The following is a 19,821-nucleotide window of genomic DNA, read 5'->3' on the forward strand; positions in this document are numbered from 1 at the left end:
CATTTGAATTAGTGTCTGAGGAAGAAGAGTAAGGGAGAGGCTTCTGAGACCAAGGCTGCACCAGCAAGGGTAGAGAAAGAAGTGGAGAGAGATGATGACTGTGCCATAAGTGCTCATGCACCACTTGATAGGAAGTGTGGAGACATCAAGCTGTAGTCAGACAGACTATAGGCGATGAGGGGTAGGATCCTCGAGGTACCCAACCTCTTGGATTATACCTTGCTACGAGAGCCCTAAAGAGGAGTAGTAGGACTGGCAGATGTCGGTAGAGACGGATGTGGATGGAGCAACAGAGGGAGCTATAGTGCAGGAGTCCCAGGACAACATGAGGTAGCAGTGTGAGATGCATAGAGTTGTTGCAGCAACACAAAGGTTAGAGAGGGAGTACTTGTCAGTGATAGAGGGAGCTTCAACATCAGGAGTGTTTCTAGCCTGACGAAGATGTCAGAGTTAGGAGACTAGTTACTTACTTCTTAGTAACTAAGTTGCAGTGTAGTAGCTAGCAGTGGGACTGCTATGGGTAGCAGGATGTAGCATGATGAGAGGGGTTGCAGTGCAGATGCAACAATGGCAGTGGCAGGGCCATGGGAAACAACACGGATGCAAAGGGAGCTACCGTATAGATGCAACAGTGGCAGTGGCACGGCCATGGGTAGTAGTACATGATGTAGCAATGCAGAGGATGTTGGGCAGTAGGGTCTAGCATCAGCAGAGGGATCGATGCCGGATGATCAGGGTGATGCTAAGTCAGGAGTATTACTAGAGCATAGTCCTCGCTAAGAGGAAGTGTTGTTTTGGGGAGGCATCGGATGTGCTCTAGCCATGAAAATTTGTGGAGAGGTTAAAGAACATGAGACCTCCAATACCTAGAAATGGTTTGGATAGAATCTAACCAGTTTGGGAGATATTAAAATAATTAATATTTTTAATGAAGTCCCTAAGTCTAAACTTAGGGAAAATAAAATATTAATGTGAAATAATATAAAATTGAGTTAGAATGGTTCAAAAGTCATGGATCAATCTAGATCTAATATTAGCCATTGATTAGGGACTTAATCTCGGCTATTGAATTGTCAACGAGAAGAGTATAAGACGAGGCTTGAGGGTCACTTGGATAACATATCGAGTTGATCAAGAATTCAATTTTCAGGGGCAGGGCTTGCTGAGGAAATTGAAGGAGTGATCGGAGTTACAGCTAAGGGTCAGTGAATGCAGTAGCAGAGAGGCATGGATAGTACTGGGAGCATCACCGCAGAAGCTGTGAGAGGGTTGACGCAGATCCAGCTAGAGGCCATACAGAAGCAGCGAGAGGCCATGAAGAGGCAACCACGAGTTGTGCATAGCCTGAGGAGGGCCAACATGGGAGACACAGAGGCTCTAGGGACTGACACAGATCCCAGAGAGGTTGACGCTAGGCCAGAGAGGTTTATGCTCGACCAAAGAGGCTAACGCAGACCCTAGAGGTTGATGCTAGGAGATTTCATGGGGCAGATTGGGGCTGATATCTGTCTCCAATTGAGAGGTACTACTGCCAAAGGCATTATCTATTGGATAGGCCATTTCTGGCACCCAAATTGTATTCTGAAACTACTTAATAATAAAATCCTCAGATAGTTGCACTGGTTTTCCTGCATTGGGTTTTTCTAGGGACATTAGTCCAAAAATAACGGTGTCACTTGTGTGCTTGTTTTTCCTTCAGTTGATGATCTTTATGTGTTAATACTGTACTTGTATTTATTTTTAGTATTTACATGGTAAATAACTTGTTAATTAACATAACGTGTAGGAAGAAATAAATCAGAAAGTATAGGAAGGATTTCTAACAGATAGACTTAGAATTTCCAATAAGGGGCTCCCCTGCATCCCATTTTCAACACCATTGGAGGGACGACCTATCTTCTTGCTAAGATTTTAGCCAATAAGCTTAAATCTCTTGTTGGTCGGACTGAATCCTTTGTCAAAGATTCGTCTTCGTTTGTCAACGAATTAAAGGGTATAAGGTTGGATCCTGTAGATAATTTGGTGAGTCTCGATGTGGTATCCTTGTACATTAATATCCCCATTAATGAGGCCATTGAAGTCATCATGCACATTACAAACCCAGATACAACTTATTTGGTTGAAATTTGTCTTACTTCTACTTTCTTCAGTTTTGAAGGTGAATTTTATGAAAAACTTGTGGAGTTGCTATGGGTTTCCCCATTTCCCCAGTAGTGGCTAATATTTTTGTGGAGGAATTTGAATCTAATACCTTGTCCTGATAAGATCTATTCTAGCCTAAGCTTTGGAAAAGGTTTTGGATGACATTTGCGTCATCTAGTCTCATGGTAGGGAAAGGTTGGACCTCTTTTTCTAGCATCTTAACAATCAATCTAATTCCATAAAGTTGCCTATGTAATGTGAAATTGATGGTAGCCTCCCTTTCCTTGAAGTTAATATTTCAAAGAGAGAATATGGTTCTTTCTCCCACCAATTTTTTTAGAAGAAAACTCACATTGAACAATATCTTCATGCAAATTTGCATCATTTCCCTGCTCAAAAGCTAGGCATTCTCAACACCTTAGTCACTCGGGCGTTATGAGTTTCTAATGAAAACCACCTCAATGATGAAAAAACCCATCTCCTTAGTGTTTTTAATAAGAATGGTTATAGTAAGTGCCAATGTCTTAGAGCCTTCCTTAAGGTTGAAAAAGGTCATAGGATTAAAAATTATCTTAAAAATCAATTTTCAGGGGTGCATCTTCTGTTTATCCAAGGAACCACATACAATATTGCTAAAAGTCTAAAAAACCATAAGGTTCCTTCGACATTTAGGCCCCTAAACACTATCTGAAGCTCCCTAATATCAGTGAAGGACCATGTGAACCCTAAAGATGGGAAAGGTGTTTATGTCATCCCTTGCTCATGTGGGACTCTGTACATTGGTGAAACTAGACGCTCAATTAATCAAGGATTCTTGAGCATGCAAATGAAATCAAACATGGAAGGTCCCACTCCTCTGCTTTGCCATAACCTGGGGAAAGGAAACAACATCACATATGCATTGAAGAGGCAAGGGTCATTGCAAGGATTGGTCATTTTCATCACTGTAAGTTTAGGGAGGCCTTGGAAATTGAAAGGAGGCCTATCAATCTGAATAGAGACAATGGTTGGAGTATTAGCAGGTGTTGGATCCCTTGTATTCTTAGGTTTTTATAATATTTATTTATTTTAATCGAATTGTCGGTATTCCTTTATTTCTCATTTATTTACTTTTCATTTTTTTTACCATATTATTTTATTTTTTGGATTTAAATAATAAAATTGAGTTAATCCATTATTTTCATTTATATTTCATTTATTTTGTTTTTTCATTTTCTTATTACTATTTTTAGTTTTATTGTTTAGAATAGTTAAATTTGACCTTATTATTTTTATTTTATTTCTTTATTTCTTTATTATTTTATTTTTTCATTTTCTTATTACTATTTTTTAGTTATATTGTTTAGAATAATTAATTTTGACCTTACTATCATTGACCTTCGTTTTGATGAAATAATAATAATGCTAAAATTAATTGAATTCTTTATTTACAACTAATTTCCATCTATTACTTCATTGTAATTAAAAAAAATTGTTTATTAATTAATGATAATTCTTTAGTCAAAACTAGCTGTTATATTCTAACGGTTAGACAACATCTATCTTCATCTATTTAATCTAATGCCATGATCTGGTTCTTCATCTTGTCTTGAAGATAAATGATACTAGATGGTTCAAAACACGTTGACTTAAAGTTTCTTTATGTGATTTTACCAAAAGATCTCTCAACATTCATAATATGGATCACACAACCCTGAATTCATCAATTAATCATTTCTCTTAACTAGTTATATAATATATTTTTATTAATTTTTTAATGACTCGGTTATTATTTTAATATTATTCTTTAACGATTAATTATGAATTCCTGCTTCTATTAAAGGATTCACAACTCTCTTTTGTAATCATTGAATTCTCAAAGTCCCTAATGACAGGTGAAATGTCCAGCTGAAATGTTGGACAAGATTAAACATCCTCCACACAATTTCATCTGAAAATTATTGTATACTTAATAAACCATTAAGGATGCATATTTTATTCTTTATACCTAATTAAAACCATGAATTATGTCATTGGGAATTTATCAAATACAAAAATATATTCATAACAGTAAACAAGATTACCTTTATTATTGGTTTCATCAATGTATTCAATAATATGGTTGACTACCTTTATGATGGTAATATATCATATATATTATATGAAGGATATAAATATATTAAGGTTATTGATAATTTTCAATACATTAGCATATTTATCCTTATCTTATGATTTATCATTTTTTATTTTTAATTCTTTTTAATTTTTTATGTTGATAAAAAAACTTTCATGAATTTTTCAAAAAGATGTAGCATACATTCCAAAGGTTTTCAACTCTTCTAGCTTCAATTTGACTAGATTTGTTAGTTAGGAGAGCAGTGTAAAAAAACAAAGAAGATACTTCCATTTCTTACATGAACCATAAAGGAAGAATAGCCATATATCCCAAATCACAAACAAAACCAAAAGACAACCACAATATTTCATATCAAGGGAGAGGATTCGGAGAATGACCATCACATTTGGCCACAAGAGGGCCATGCCCTTCACGAACATGGTAGTCAATATGTGACATTCACACCTTAATCTCATCCAAATGCTCACTAGTTCGGTGCTGGATATGTTGCATAGAATCTAGGCGCTCAAAAATTTCTCCTTGGTTGTATTGAACATCATTGATGTAAGCAATAGTCTCGTTTCGATAATCATATCTATGCTAATGAATGACATCAAGGTTGGCTAGGATATCCCTCAACTGATCAACTAACAAAGCCAATGAAAGTGGTTACTCCACTCAGCTCAGTTATTGGGCACAGACATGAGCCACCTCGCCCTCCATGTCTGCTCCCCCCACCTTGCGGAGCATGCCCATGCTAACACAACATGTCCACCACCAACAATAGGTTATCCAAGAACTAGGTCTTCAAACCAAGGGAGGCACACCACCCACTCCAACAATTCTGATTGTTCCCACCCTCGTGAGGGAGCTTAGCTACCCAGCCCATGCAGTGGCCTCATATTTTTCCGACACACCACTGATGGAACAAATTAACACAGTTACCTGAGTATGAACCCTTTACAGAGCCTTCAAAATAGGAGGGGCACCTAATGCTACCTTCCAAGAGTCCCAAAGTGAGAACTAGCTTTAAAGCGATACCCTCCCAGGAGAAGTAATAAGTCTAGAAGACTAAATAGTGACAAAGTTCACAATATAAAGTGCAATTGAAACATAAAGGAGGCATCCTGCTTACTGAATTACCTTCACAAACATGGCAACTTCACCCACGACCAAGCTTTGCCCCTTGAGAACAAACTATCGAAGCTTCAATCACCACTCCTGGCACACGCTATGTACATCCCAAACTTCTCTCCCATGTATCCCACACCACCCTCACCATCATATGAACGAGCCTCATAGAACAAACATAACACCCCCATCTGGCTTCTTTCAACTTGGAACTGACCAACCCAACGAAGATGCACAAGTAAAGATCCTATGCACACTCAACCACAGTGAAACCTCTCAACCAAATTCTCATAGGAAATAGTTAGGTATAACTTGGTCTAGTGTAGAGTTAGGTAAAGTGTGTTTCTTTACTATGTACTTTTGTAAGTTACAATCTAACGGTCACAATATGTTCTAGACATGAAGTGATCTGACGGTTCATTCTCTCCTCGGTATTACCGACACTTGATCTGTGGCTTAACATCTGATTGGTCCATGATCTCTATTTAAAGAGCATGGAGGGTCATTTGTAGGTTAACTTTTCATGAGAGAAGTTTATGTAAATTTTCATTCTTTTATTAATAAATTTCCTGAAGTGATCGTGTTGGCTCAGGCCATGGATTGTTTCCCTCTTTTAGGGTTTTAACCATGTCAAAAATACTGGTGTATTGATTTGTGATCTGTTTGTGAGTAGTGTCCTTTGGTGTTCTGTCTGAGGAACTTACCTTGTACATTCCTACATGGTATTAGAGCCAAGTTTCGATCTTGGGTCCATGCTACTTGGGATGTAGCAGGTGCTCTTGCCGGTGATCCTACAGATCAACGTCGTACACATTCTCAATTCGATAAAGCCTCTTCTTTATTGGCTCAAGCTTCAGCGAATTATGATCTTGACACCTTTGCAGAAGCTTCAAGCCATCCATATTGGGATGCAACGATGAATGAAGAATATCGTTCATTATTGGCAAATGATACATGGGATCTTATTCCTCTTCCAAAAGGACAAAAACTTGTTAGATGCAAATGGGTTTACAGAACCAAGTATGGCCTAGATGGAAAAGTTGATAAACATAAATCTCGTGTTGTTGGTAAGGGTTTTTCACAAGTTGAAGGCATTGACTATACTGAAACCTTCTCCCCTGTTGCTAAAATGAACTCTATCCACCTTGTTCTTTCCCTTGCTGCCTCTTTCAAATGGGAAGTCCATCAGATGGATGTTAAATCTGCCTTCTTGCATGGAGACTTGCATGAAGAAATCTATATGGAACAACCTGCTGGCTTTATACAAACAGACTCTAGCCTTGTATGTCAGCTTAAGAAATCCCTTTATGGTCTCAAGCAAGCCCCTCAAGCTTGGTATGCCAAAATGGATAGCTTTCTTTTAGAAACTATCTTTTCTAAGTGTCATTCTGACAATACTATCTACACGAAGAAAGTGGGCAAGTCTCTTATCATTCTTGTTCTTTATGTTGATGATCTTATCCTTACTTGTAGTGATCCCAATCTTATAAACCATGTGAAGTCCAGCCTTAAAAAGAAGTTTGAAATGACAGACTTAGGACACTTGCATTTTTTTCTTGGTCTTCAAGTCTTGTAATCCAAGGAAGGTATTTCCCTTCCCCAGTCCAAGTATTCCTGTGATCTTCTATGCCATTTTCACATGGAAGACTATAAGCCAACCCCTTCTCCCTTTCAGTCTAGAGCCAAACTTTCAGTCACTTGTACTTCCCTTGAAGTTGATGCTACCTTAAACCGTCAACTTGTAGGAAAAATTTTGTATCTGACCCATACTCGTCCTGGCCTTTCTTTTGTTGTTGGCCTTATTGCTCGGTTTATGCAAAACCCACATGAAAGTCATTGGAAAGCAGTTAAAAGAATACTTTGTTATGTTCGAGGTACAATTCAGTTTGGGATTCATTATAGTGCAGAAGCATCTCCTCTGTTGGTTGGTTTCACTGATTCCGATTGTGCTGGTGACCTTGATGATCAGAAGTCTACTGCAGGTTATGTGTTCACTCTTGGTTTAGGACCTATTACATGGGCTTGCAAGAAACAAAGTGCCATTTCTCTTTCTTCAATAGAAGTAGAGTATCATGGTTCCGTAGAAGCTAGTAAGGAGGCCCTGTGGCTTCGTCAGATCCTGTCAGGGTTTGGCTTTCAACAGCAGCATCCGACTACACTTTGGTGTGATAATCAAAGTTCCATTCAACTATGCAAAGATCCAGTCCAACATCAGCGAAACAAACACATTGAACTACACATCCACTTCATCAGCTCATTCATGACCATGTTCTTGAAGTGAAATATTGTTCAACAGATGATCAAGTTGCAGACATCTTTACAAAGGCTCTCACAGAGGTGAAGTTTACTAAACTTCAATTTATGGTTGGAGTTCAGGAAGTTGTCACTAAGGGGGGATAGTCTCTAGTGCCTCCTTCCTTCTCCTATTGTGTCATATTTGTACATCCTTCAATCCTATCCCAAGTTGTTCTTAAGGGGGGATGTTAGGATATTCCGACACATAGGAAATAGTTAAGTATAACTTGGTCTAGTGTAGAGTTAGGTAAAGTGTGTTTCTTTACTATGTACTTTTGTAACTTACACTCTGATGGTCACGATATGTTCTAGACGTGAATTGATCTGACGGTTCATTCTCTCCTTGGTATTACCAACAATTGATCCATGGCTTAACACCCGATTGGTTCATGATCTCTATTTAAAGAGAATGGAGGGTCATTTGTAGGTTAACCGTTCATGAGAGAAGCTTATGTTAATTTTCATTCTTTTATTAATAAATTTCCTAAAGTGGCCGTGTTGGCTCATGTCGTGGACTATTTCCCTCTTTGAGGGTTTTAACCATGTCAAGAATACTAGTGTATTGATCTATGATCTATTTGTGAGCGGTGTCCTTTGGTGTTCTGTCTGAGGAACTTACCCTGTATATTCCTACAACTATAAGATCAAATGCAACATAAAACTCAAATTTTACCTGATATATAGTAGGCTATATGCTTTTTATGGTTCGGGGAAGGCGATGCAACTTGGTGTGGTCGTTTCCTTGCAAAACACCACGCGTCACGTTACTCTAATTCACTCGCATGAAGCCAGATGTTGTACCCCCTAATCATCCAACCCCATCGGGTTTTTTTTTATTATAATAGCTATAAAATATTTATTTTTATGAGAGACTAAATATTACACTTAAAGTTTCATTGACTAATTCATTATATTAAAACAGGCGAACCTGTGATTTCAACTTATTATGTAATAAAAAATTTATGTTACCCATCCTATAATAATGTAATGAATTAGTTATCATTTTTCTTTGAACCATATGATAACTATCCTTGACCATTTATTAATATATAAATTTAAGCTTATTAATAAAATTATTATTTAAAATTATCAATTGCCTTTTTTATAAGGCACAAGTACTAAGCAACGACGCTGCATATTACACTCTTTTAACAGTAATTATGTATATATTTACAAAGCATGCATAACTATAATTATGAAATATACTAGCACAACCAAATTAATAAATCTGGTTGATATACGCTGATGTGTGTATATCATATTAATAATAATATTAGTTATAATAATTATTAATAGGAATATTAATAATAGTTATATTAATAATAATTAATATTATATTAATAAATTCATTCATATAAATAAATGTCAAAGAAATTTGATGGCTTTTTCTCTCACTAAGTCTTTCATAAGAAAACACACATAGAACAATATCTTCATGCTGACTCCCATCGCTATTGAGCACATAAACTAGGTGCTCTAAATACTCTAGCTACTAGTGTTATATGGGTTTTTGATGAGAATCACTTAGAGGGTGAGAAAAACCATCTTCTTAATGTCTTTGAGAAGAATGGTTATAGCAGATCCCAAGGTATTAGAGTTTTTAAAAAAGCGAGCAAGGGTTTGAAGATTAAGAAAGAACCTAAGGAATTATCTTCTAGTGTTCAACTTCCCTTTGTACAAGCACCTACTAACAAGATTGTTAAAGTTCTTAGGAAACATGATGTTGCTTCCACCTCCTGAACATGATTCGTAGCTCCCTAATATCAGTCAAAGATCTGGCTACTCCTAAAGAGATGAAAGGGGTGTATTTGATCCTATGTTCCTATGGGATTCCCTACATTGGAGAAACTGGCTGTTACATTAATCAAAGAATTCAAGACCATGTGATTGGCATAAAACACGGTAGGACTCTCTCCTCAGCTTTGGATGAGCACACTGAGAAGATGAAGCACCATATAAGTATTGGGGATTCTCAGGTCCTTGCCAAGATTGATCATTTCCATCTTCGTAAGGTTAGGGAGGCTATTGAGATTGAAAAATGGTCTAAGTCTCTTAACAGGGATGATGATTGGAAGGTAAGTCATTGTTGGATCCCTGTCTTTACCCCTATGATTTCTCCCTTTGTTCCTTCTTGGTTTCCTTTTCTTTTTGGTCCCCTCCTCGTGGTTTTCTTACCCTTTTATTTTTTGACCTTTCTAGCATTCAACATATTTATTTATTTATTTTAATTATTTTATTATTATTTTATTTCTTTTTTTAAATATTGTATTTTAATCTTAGTTCTCGTCTTCACCTTTTTATATGGGTTATAAATTATATTACTTATATATTATAACATTATTTAATAATTTTGTTAAAAAAAAATTAGAATAGTTCTAATTCTTTTAATTAGTTAATCTTTTATTTTCTTCTCTGCCATATTATTATTATTAATTTTTAAGTAATTTTTATTTAAAACTTTTTTTTTAATTTATCTTTATCTTTTTATTTTTTGCAAATTTGAATTATTTTATTGTTATTTATTGTTTCTCTAAACGTTCAAATTTAACTATTATTGAAAAATAATAAAATAGTAATAAATAATGTTAATAGAAAATTAAATAAATAAATAAATTAGTGGATAAATTTTCACTATTAAGAGTTAGTCGTTGCATCTCTACTATTTATTAGTTCTTTATTAAAATCTATCCATCTATGTCCTCATGATGAACTATAGTAAGTGGTTCAAAATACGTCAACGAAATTTTTTGATATGTGATTTCACTAGAAAAGTATTTTTAATAATTAATTAATTTATATTTAATAATTAATTAATTTATATTTAATAATAAATTAACCATTACTATTATTTATTAAAAGATATAGATTTTTTTATTATTATTATATATTTATATTAATTAATAATAATAATAATAATAATAATAATAATAATATAAACCCAATGTATATAAACCCTAAGATAAACATTATAAACCCTAAAATAAATATGGCTGACCATGGTTGGCCATCATTATAAACCCAAGGGATTTATATTAAACCCTAGGATCAATATTATAAATCCTATGAATAATATTATACTCTAGGAATGTGAACCCTTAGATTAATAAACCCAAGGGATTGATATTATAAAACCAAGGGAATAATAAATCCAAGGGGTTAACACTAAAACCCCAAGTGATTATAAACAAAAGGGAATAATATTAAACCCAAGGGATTAATATTATAAACCCAAGGTATAAAAACCCTAAGATAAATATTATAAACCCTAAAATAAGCATGGTTGACCATGGTTGATTTTCATTTTGAGACAATCTTTGTCATAATGCGACATTGAACCATGGTTGAGCATGGTTGATTTTCATATTGAGAAAATCTTTGTCACAATGTGACATTGGACCATGATTGACCATTATTGACCATGATTGACCATTATTGACCATCATTGACAATGGTTGACAATGGTTGACCATGGTTGATTTTCATATTATGACAATATTTGTCACAATGTGACATTGGACCATGGTTGACCATGATTATAAACCCAAAGGATTTATATTAAACCCAAGGATTAATATTATAGACCCGATGAATAATATTATATGCTAGCAATATCAACCCTTAGAATAATAAACCCAAGGGATTGATATTATAAACATAGGGGAATAATAAACCTTAGGGGTTATTAATAAAACCCAAAGGGACTATAAAGCCAAGGGAATAATATTAAACCCAAGGGATTAATATTATAAACTCAAGGTATATAAACACTAAGATAAATAAACTTATTATGTAATAAAATTATTATGATAATACCTTCATTTCCATTTTCATTGGATTCTATCAAAAAACGAGATAGAAAGCACAAATTAGGTCTTATACAGAGGAGGACTGCCAGATTGGTAGAAAGGTTAGGTGGATATGCCACTTGATCTATGTAGTGTTTGATCTGAAGCAAAAGGATTTTGTCCCCATAAAACTCACATCCATGACTCTCGAGCACAAGCTTTAAACCATAGGCACGAAAAATGAAAAATCTAGATTCAACATATTCCAGCGACTGAAGAGAAAAACCACAACACATAGAGGATCCATGCAACCATTTATCGATGCGTGGCAAGAGTTCTGTAATTGTGGCAATAAAGATGGGAACGACAGAAACAAACCTTGATTGGAAAATATGATGTCATGTTCTCAGGACATCTAGATCCAAATTTCAACTTGTCGCTCCTTCATTTTTTAGTAAGGCTCTGTTCTCGTTGTGATATGAGGCGGGTCAATCCTCTTTAGCCATATCTTGATATCTCCCACTGTTGATTGCATTGAGATAACAGAAAAACCTGTCTCCATTGTTCGGCCCTTCCCCAACAGTGTAATCCAAACCCTAGCATACGATGGCGACATACAGGCAAGAGATGCAAAGTGGACAAAACCTAGATACAAAAGCGCAAACCATTTTTTTCCAGGATATCAAAAACCAAATAATCTCTAGGCGAGAAACATTTTTGATCCCCAATGAGTGTCCATCAGAGAAAAGTGAGGAAAAAGGATCTATCATGATCAAATGTGCAGTGTTTCAAATTTTTTCCCAAACCCCATCTGGAAATTTGATCCTTATGGGCGTAAAAAAGGATCTCTTAGTACAGGATTTGAAAAGGGAGATTCATCACAAATCCAGTATTGCAATGGAGGTGCAAAGCCTGATCTGTGCTAGTAGATCTATGAAGGATGATCAACAACTATAGGACTATGGTGTAGATAGGAACTCCACAATCATCATAAACTTGAGGTTGTGCGAAGGCTTGCCTGGACCAATCCATGGATCTACTTCCTTCAAAGACACTCTTAAAGGGAAATCTGCTGCACTAGGTAAATCTAAACAAACTCTAAACATTCTTGGGCCCTATATTGTGGAGGAGACAAAACAAATCCTGACAATGACAATAGATATAGCAGAAACAACTAATCTTCTTTCAACCTATCAAGCCTAGGCAATCATTTGCAAGTTTAATGGTTTTTGGAAAAAACCTATGGACCTTTCTCAGAGGATTTTCATGACTTGGACACCAAATTGTGAGGTTCACCTCTATTCCAAGGGATTCTTCATAGTAAAATTTGAAGCATCAGAGATCATAGAATTTGTTATACAAGAGGGTCCATGGTTCTAGGGTAATGCAGGATTGTTCATCACTCCATGGTTCCCAGATTTTGATGCCAATTCAATGGTGGTCTCCAAAATGCCAGTATGGGTAAGATTGCATAATTTACCTCTTCATTTCTAGCATCCAAAAGTTCTAGAAGGAATTGGTAACCTATTGGGGAGATACATCAAGATGGATAAACAAAGAAAGGAAGAAGAAATATATACTTTTGCCAGAATTTGCGTAGAGGTAGACCTCAACAAAGGTCTTCCTGATCGCATTCTTCTAACACACAACAATCAGTGCCAGACCTAGTTCTTAGAATATGCCATTCAAGTGTCACTTTTGTCTAGAAAGTGGACATTTACAAATCACACGTCCTCTAGCAAAGAAAGATCCTAGGCAGAAAAAGAAACTAGCTAAAAAGCCTAAGGGATGGAAATCCCTAGCACAACAACCTGAGGAAGAAGAGGAAGAGGATATCGTCACTGCGGAAAACTCAAATCCACAAGCTCCTCCAACAAATGAAGGAACTAATCAGGAAGTAATGGCGATAGTAAGTTCGCAAAATCCTGGTGTGAAAGGGAATCTTGGTCAAGACTTGCAAAAGGAGAATGAAATTAGAGGATCCAAACATCCTTATTCCTGTGAGAGCTCGGACTCAAATAAGGAACATATGAGGAAAACAACAGACAACCAACTAATCATTGTAAGTTCCACTCCTTTTTTTGGAGAATTTAGCATCTACAGATAAATACTAATTCACTAGACAGGTAGTTGTGCCTAGAACAATAGTTTAAAGTGTTTTAGACTTTCTCTATAAGCAATAGATAAGAAGAGAGGATAGAAGGCCTACATGTAGTTCCTATTTTCTCTCGTCTCCCTTGTATCGATTCCATCACTCCTTCCCGTACTTAATCTGCTTGAAAAGTACCCTATCAACACAACAAAAGATGCAAACCGATCAAATCATACAATCCATTGAATATAAATGAAAGGAATTAGAAGAAATTAATAAATATAAGAATTATGAAAGAACACATCATATGGAAAAAGTTTCAAACAATTTATTAGATAGAAGAAGGAATTACAACCATCAATGTCTAATTCAAAGTCATTCCTCTAGCTTGGATCCCATCCACATCACATCAAAAGCAAGACAAGCTTGTGGCATCACATCATTTGCTCCAAAGTCAAGTCTCATAGCGACATTATCTCCTTACAATTCAACATAATCCAACCATTGATCACTTAGATGAGTGGTCAATTTATAGGAAGATGAACGAGGTTTTGTCATTAATGGTGACATTGAATGGCCTTCCATACTTAGAATTAGTTCCATAGAGGAAGGGATGAGAGGATAGGATTCTCCTTAACTCATTCCTCATCCATTTTCGAGCTCATAGGAGTTGGTAAGACAAGGAAACCTCTATATGACTCCAAAAGATAAGAATATTCCCCAAACCCTATGTGAATTTCGCTCATTATCACCTAGCGCAGGCGAAAGGAAGCCTAAGTGCTCTACAGAGCACCCTGACAGTGGACTCAACTGCTCTGTAGCGCACCTTCATAAGGGCTTACCTATGCTGGTCCCTCTAGAGGCAATTTATGGATGTCTTCAAGTCATGAAACTGTTTGGGAAGGATGCATTCAAAGGGTTGACTTGTTTAGGGCATGAAATAACTGAATTCAGGGTTCGACAAGCCCTAGAACACTGACCTGAATGCTGGGATTTGATGTGCTCAAATGGATCTATAATAGTTGCCCCCTAAAGCATGAAGTCGGAAAAATGCCAATGTCGAATGACATGCTTTGCAATGTAATGAGGAGGTATCGAAGTGGAAGGTGACCTGCATCAATTACAATGCATATATCATGATATTTGATTTTACATGAATTGCTGAGGGAAGGCATACCCATGCTCAGCTTATAAACTTTCATTACATGTACATAAACAGTCGTCTACAAATATAAACCCATGATTGGAATGAATATCAATGTAAAGCCGTTGTACATATGATTTAGTACTCTTGATATAGAAACTCAGATGGATGAAACTAGATCTGGGGTCTTCAATCTCATTCAACCATTCGCTCAAGTATGAGTCTAACCATGTGAATATGTGATCTGAAGTCGAACATGGGAAGACACCATCTGATTACCGGCCGATGATGTAAGTTGTTAACAGATGCGAGAGAAATCACCAATAATGATAATGATCCTCAAGGTACTGTACTACATTTTGCATGATGTGAATGGATGATTTGATGTCGAACACCATACAAGGTCTTTTGGTCGAAGGCCATTGATGTATGCCTATCGCCGAAAGCGAGAAACTTTCCATTGATGCATGCTAGCCTCAAGGTACTGAATGGGTGTTTCTAAGTCAACTTCTTGGATAATGAGTTGATGTCGACAAGAAGTGAATCGTCGCAGGAGGGCCTTGATGTATCCCACATCAACGACACGAAATGAATGTAGTGATTTTAGAGATGGAATTTGACTAACGACACAAGGTTTAGGAATGGTGGTCATGAAAATGAAGGTTTATGGTATTGCAAAAGGTAGATTTTGACTGAATGACTTCTCTTGAACATGCCAGTGACACTAAAGTGAACTGGTAGCATTGACCCAAAATGAAGTGATGGATGGTATGATAGACCAATGGTATGATAACCATCAAGATAATAACCCAGCCCAGATGTCACGGTGATGGAGTGAAAGTGTCATGTTCAAGAGCGACCTGCTACCATAAATTGGTTTCCCTTTTTCATTTTCTCCAGTCATTGCTGACCAGTACCTCTTTATTTTTATCAAGCTTGAGGAGGATAACATATGCTTGTTGTATAATTTCACCCTTTGAGCGAATCCATTGCTATTTGATGTTTTAACGAGTCTAGCGAATGGTGAAACTCGTTCTTGTCTAGATGGACAAGTTTGTTGCTATTTGATGTTTTTAACGAGTTTAACGACAAAGATAACTCGGTCCTTTTCATGTTTAGGGAGTTTGAAAAGGCACAAAAAGTATACTCCACCAGTTCTTTTTTGTAAATTAATCTCTCAAGTTCAAAAAAGCGTGAAATAATACGAGAGAGATATCGTTTCCAATCCATTAACGAGCTGGAAAGGACAAGCGCTCGGCAATCTTTTCATATTTAGAGATTCTGAAAAGAGCTTAAAGAGGACACCAAGGGGGTTCCTTTTTCATTTTTAACAAAGCTCAAAAAAGAGATAAAAGTGTGCTTTGTGGTCAAAAATACAACTTACAATCCAGCACATTGAATTCTGCAAATCAGTTGTAGCTTGCTCAAAACATCACCAAATGGATTAAAAATATTTGTTTCATAGGAAAAAATAGGCAAATACTAATGTTTAGCCGATTAATTAACATGAAATAAACATAAAACAAGTTTTTACCATGTCATTTTTACCATTTGGAACTTACCATCCATTTTTGTGCCCTGAGCTCAGTTTTTACCTCAAAATTCACTGGCTAATTGCGAAAGATTCTATGGACCATTGCTCGAGCCGTCTGGACCAGGTAGGAATTAAACCTCTCTACTTTCTTTTCAATCCATTCTTTTGTCATTTCATGAAAATTTTAGGGTTTTTTGGGGCCCCTGGGGTTTCATTTTTTTGCCCTGGTATCAGTGCAGGCTTTCACATCAAAAGCTGTGCTGAAGAGCATCCAGATAGAAGGCTAGATGCTCTGCAACACACTGTCTCTGTGCCTGGGTTGCACTGGGTACATTTCCCAAGTTTGTTTTAGCCGTTAGATCCAAAATTTGTCTTGTTTTTTGCATGGAAAGGATCCTAATTTAGCCTATGATTGTGTTTCAGGATTTCATCGGATCAGAATGTCGATTACATGGCGAGAAATAGAGCATGAAGAACAAGACATGGTTTCCCTAAATAACTCGAGTACAGTTGAGGCCCTCAAGAACTAGGGGTTACTCAATTACTTTAATTTGTCCGAAATGAGGCAACAAATAAAACTATTGCAGTTCCTTGTTCGTGCATGGGATCCGACAGATCAAACATTTCACATTAGGGACAAGATGGTCCCTATTACTATTGAGGATTTTAACTTTCTTACAAGACTGTCGAGGTGAGGTGCCCCCATCTCACTTTCTGGATTTTTCCGTGGAGGTGAATCAGTGAGAGATTACATCAAACAATTTTGTCGGCCACATACACAGACTAGAAAGGACGAGAAAATAAATATCCGGGATGTAAATTATTTTACTTTAAGAATGATCCTTTTCGCGATCACAAAATTCGCTGGCAGTGTGACACTACATCTGGCGAACAGATCATATATGCAGCATGCACTGGAGTGTCTAGAGCCAAAAGTTTTCAAGTGGTGCGAGGTTGTACTTTCACTACTGAAAGAACAATTGACTAAGGTAAAGAGCGGTAAGATGAAGAATTTCTGCTATGGTTCGATCTTGATTGCTTTTGCCTTAGAGAAAGTCCCATTGATGCAACCACAGCATGTATCACTGGGTGTGGCTGGTCCTAGAGATCCACATATGAAAAGGTCGGTTGAATTGATGGCTCGACATGCTGGTCAGTCAACAATCATTTTCTCCCTTGCATTTTTTAGTTGGCTTGAGTGACAACATGTCGTTATCAAGAAGCATCCATAATCAGGGATGGATTATCATGGAAATCCAAATTTGATTCTACCAGTTGGAGCACAATGGGGTGCTATGGGTAAGTTGTTTGACCAAAGTGATTTTTTATTTTTCAAGTTTCTACATGTTTTTTTGGTTTTTTTTTATTGTTTCCAAGACTAAACTAAGATTAATCTTATGCATATAGATGTGGGTATTGTTCGACCTGCGGTATGCCAACAGGTTGCAGGTGGGCTAGCGCAGAGAAATATCAGGAGAGCAGTTCTCTAGGACTTGTATTTGGCCGAGACCTTAGCAGAGTTGTAGGATCACATATAGGGATTAACCCTTAATATTTCAAATATTCAGATTGAGGAGTTACCTATGAGGGTGCAACGCCACACTATTGGTGTTCCTAACCATTGGGCTAGGCTTTTGTGCATGATAGCATAGGCTGTGACCTGTTACCATGAGCACCATTATATCTACTTAGGATATTTTGTATGCATTTTTGAGTTTTTGGGTCACATGACCAAATGTGTCTTGGGCAGAAATTTTGTAAAAACTTTAAAACACCTATCTATTTTACTTTCAGATTTTTTTATGGTTATATGCAATCCTATTCAACTGATGATGTGAATTGAAAATATTACTTTTACATATGTTGCAAATGTCTATTTAACACATAATTCGCTAGAGAATCAGTTAATGTGTTAAGATTTCTGGAAATATGTTGATATTGAATGTGTTCAAAACGTCTTTCCAAAATATGAACTCTAAGGAACATACGAAAAATTATTCGATTTTGAACAGTATAAATCTTTGTTAGTTGTAGTACAATGAGTTGCGAGTCTAGCCTAATGATGATTCGGTGAATGCCAAGTGAAATGACATCAAATATTAGTTCAATCAACACACTATACTCAGTAATATTGTTTGTCGATTGACCATACAAATCCATTAAAAACTCACTAACTCGCCACTTGGAGCAAAAATGGCCCATGCTGCAGAAGGCAGATTCTGCGTACTACGACTAGCACCATCGGCGTAACCGACAAAAGGTTCTGAAGACTTCGACATCTGCAACAAATGCAAAGCGGATTACTAACCAGATAAAAATATCTAAAAGACACACACACACACATGCAATGAAAGCATATATACAGTGAGTTTTACTATACTTAATCAAGCATAGTAACATTTGAGGTACAACCCATTTCGGGGCTGCGACAATGGAATCCCATCATAATCTACTAAGTCGTAGGCTCCTTTTTCCAGAACATGCTTGACAACATAAGGACCCATCCACATTTTTTCGAATTTCCCTGCTCTAGGTTTATCAGCTTCCTGATCGTAAAGCAAGAGCAGGTCTCCTTCTGAGAAGATACAAGGCTTTACATTCCTATCATATTGTGCCTTAATACATTTCTTATGCACTTCATTAGCCAATGTGGCATCACGGCGGGTTTCATCCAGATGGATTAATTCGAAGAAACGTGCTTCTTCTTTAGAAGTGTTGGGTAACAGGTCAATCACGAGTTTGAGCGATGAAATTTCACATTGTATCAGTAAGATTGCTTCCAAACCATACACCAACTGAAAGGGTGTAAATCCAGTTGCATTTCTCATCGAGGTTCGATATGCCCACAAGGCAGAGTACAGGATTAAGTGCCAGTTTATTTTATGAACCAATATCATTCTTTGTAACATCCGCTTTAGGACCTTATTGATAGCCTCAACTTTTCCATTCCCTTGCGGGTAATACGACGTAGAACTATCATGCGACAGTCCTAACTTAGCAGTGAACTCAACCATCATGTGATTGCAAAAATGTGACCCATGATCTGTAACTATGGCTTGTGGTACACCAAACTGGGCAACCACATGGTTATAAAAGAAAAGAGCAACTGTTTCACCAATGTTGTTCAATGTTAGCATCGCCTCGGCCCATTTGGTAAAATAGTCAACGACGACTATAATATACCCATGCCCCCTAGTCGACGTGGGGTTACATGTCATAAAGTCAATGCCCCATTTAGCGAATGGGACAACAACAATGACTGGATGTAATGGTGCAGGTGGTAATCTGGTTTTTCGGTCATATATCTGGCATGCATGACAACTTCTGGCAACAATAATACAATCTTTAACTATAGTTGGCCAGAAGTAACCAGCACGAAGAATCCTTTGTGTAGTTGCATATCCAGATAAGTGTCCACCACAGGCACCTGAATGGTAATCATTCAATACTTTCTCGACCTCCTCATGCGTGAGGCACCTCCGTAAAACCGTGTCGATACCACGACAGTAAAATGTGTCACCAATGATCAAATAATCTTTGGCTTGGTATTGAATATGTCGTTGTTGTAAGCGAGAGGTATCTTGCTGGAAATTTTGGGATTGG

The sequence above is a fragment of the Pinus tabuliformis genome, chromosome 2_1, assembly GCF_031772625.1.
Source record: "Pinus tabuliformis cultivar Carrire ecotype Pingquan chromosome 2_1, CPIR1, whole genome shotgun sequence".
NCBI lineage: Eukaryota > Viridiplantae > Streptophyta > Pinopsida > Pinales > Pinaceae > Pinus > Pinus tabuliformis.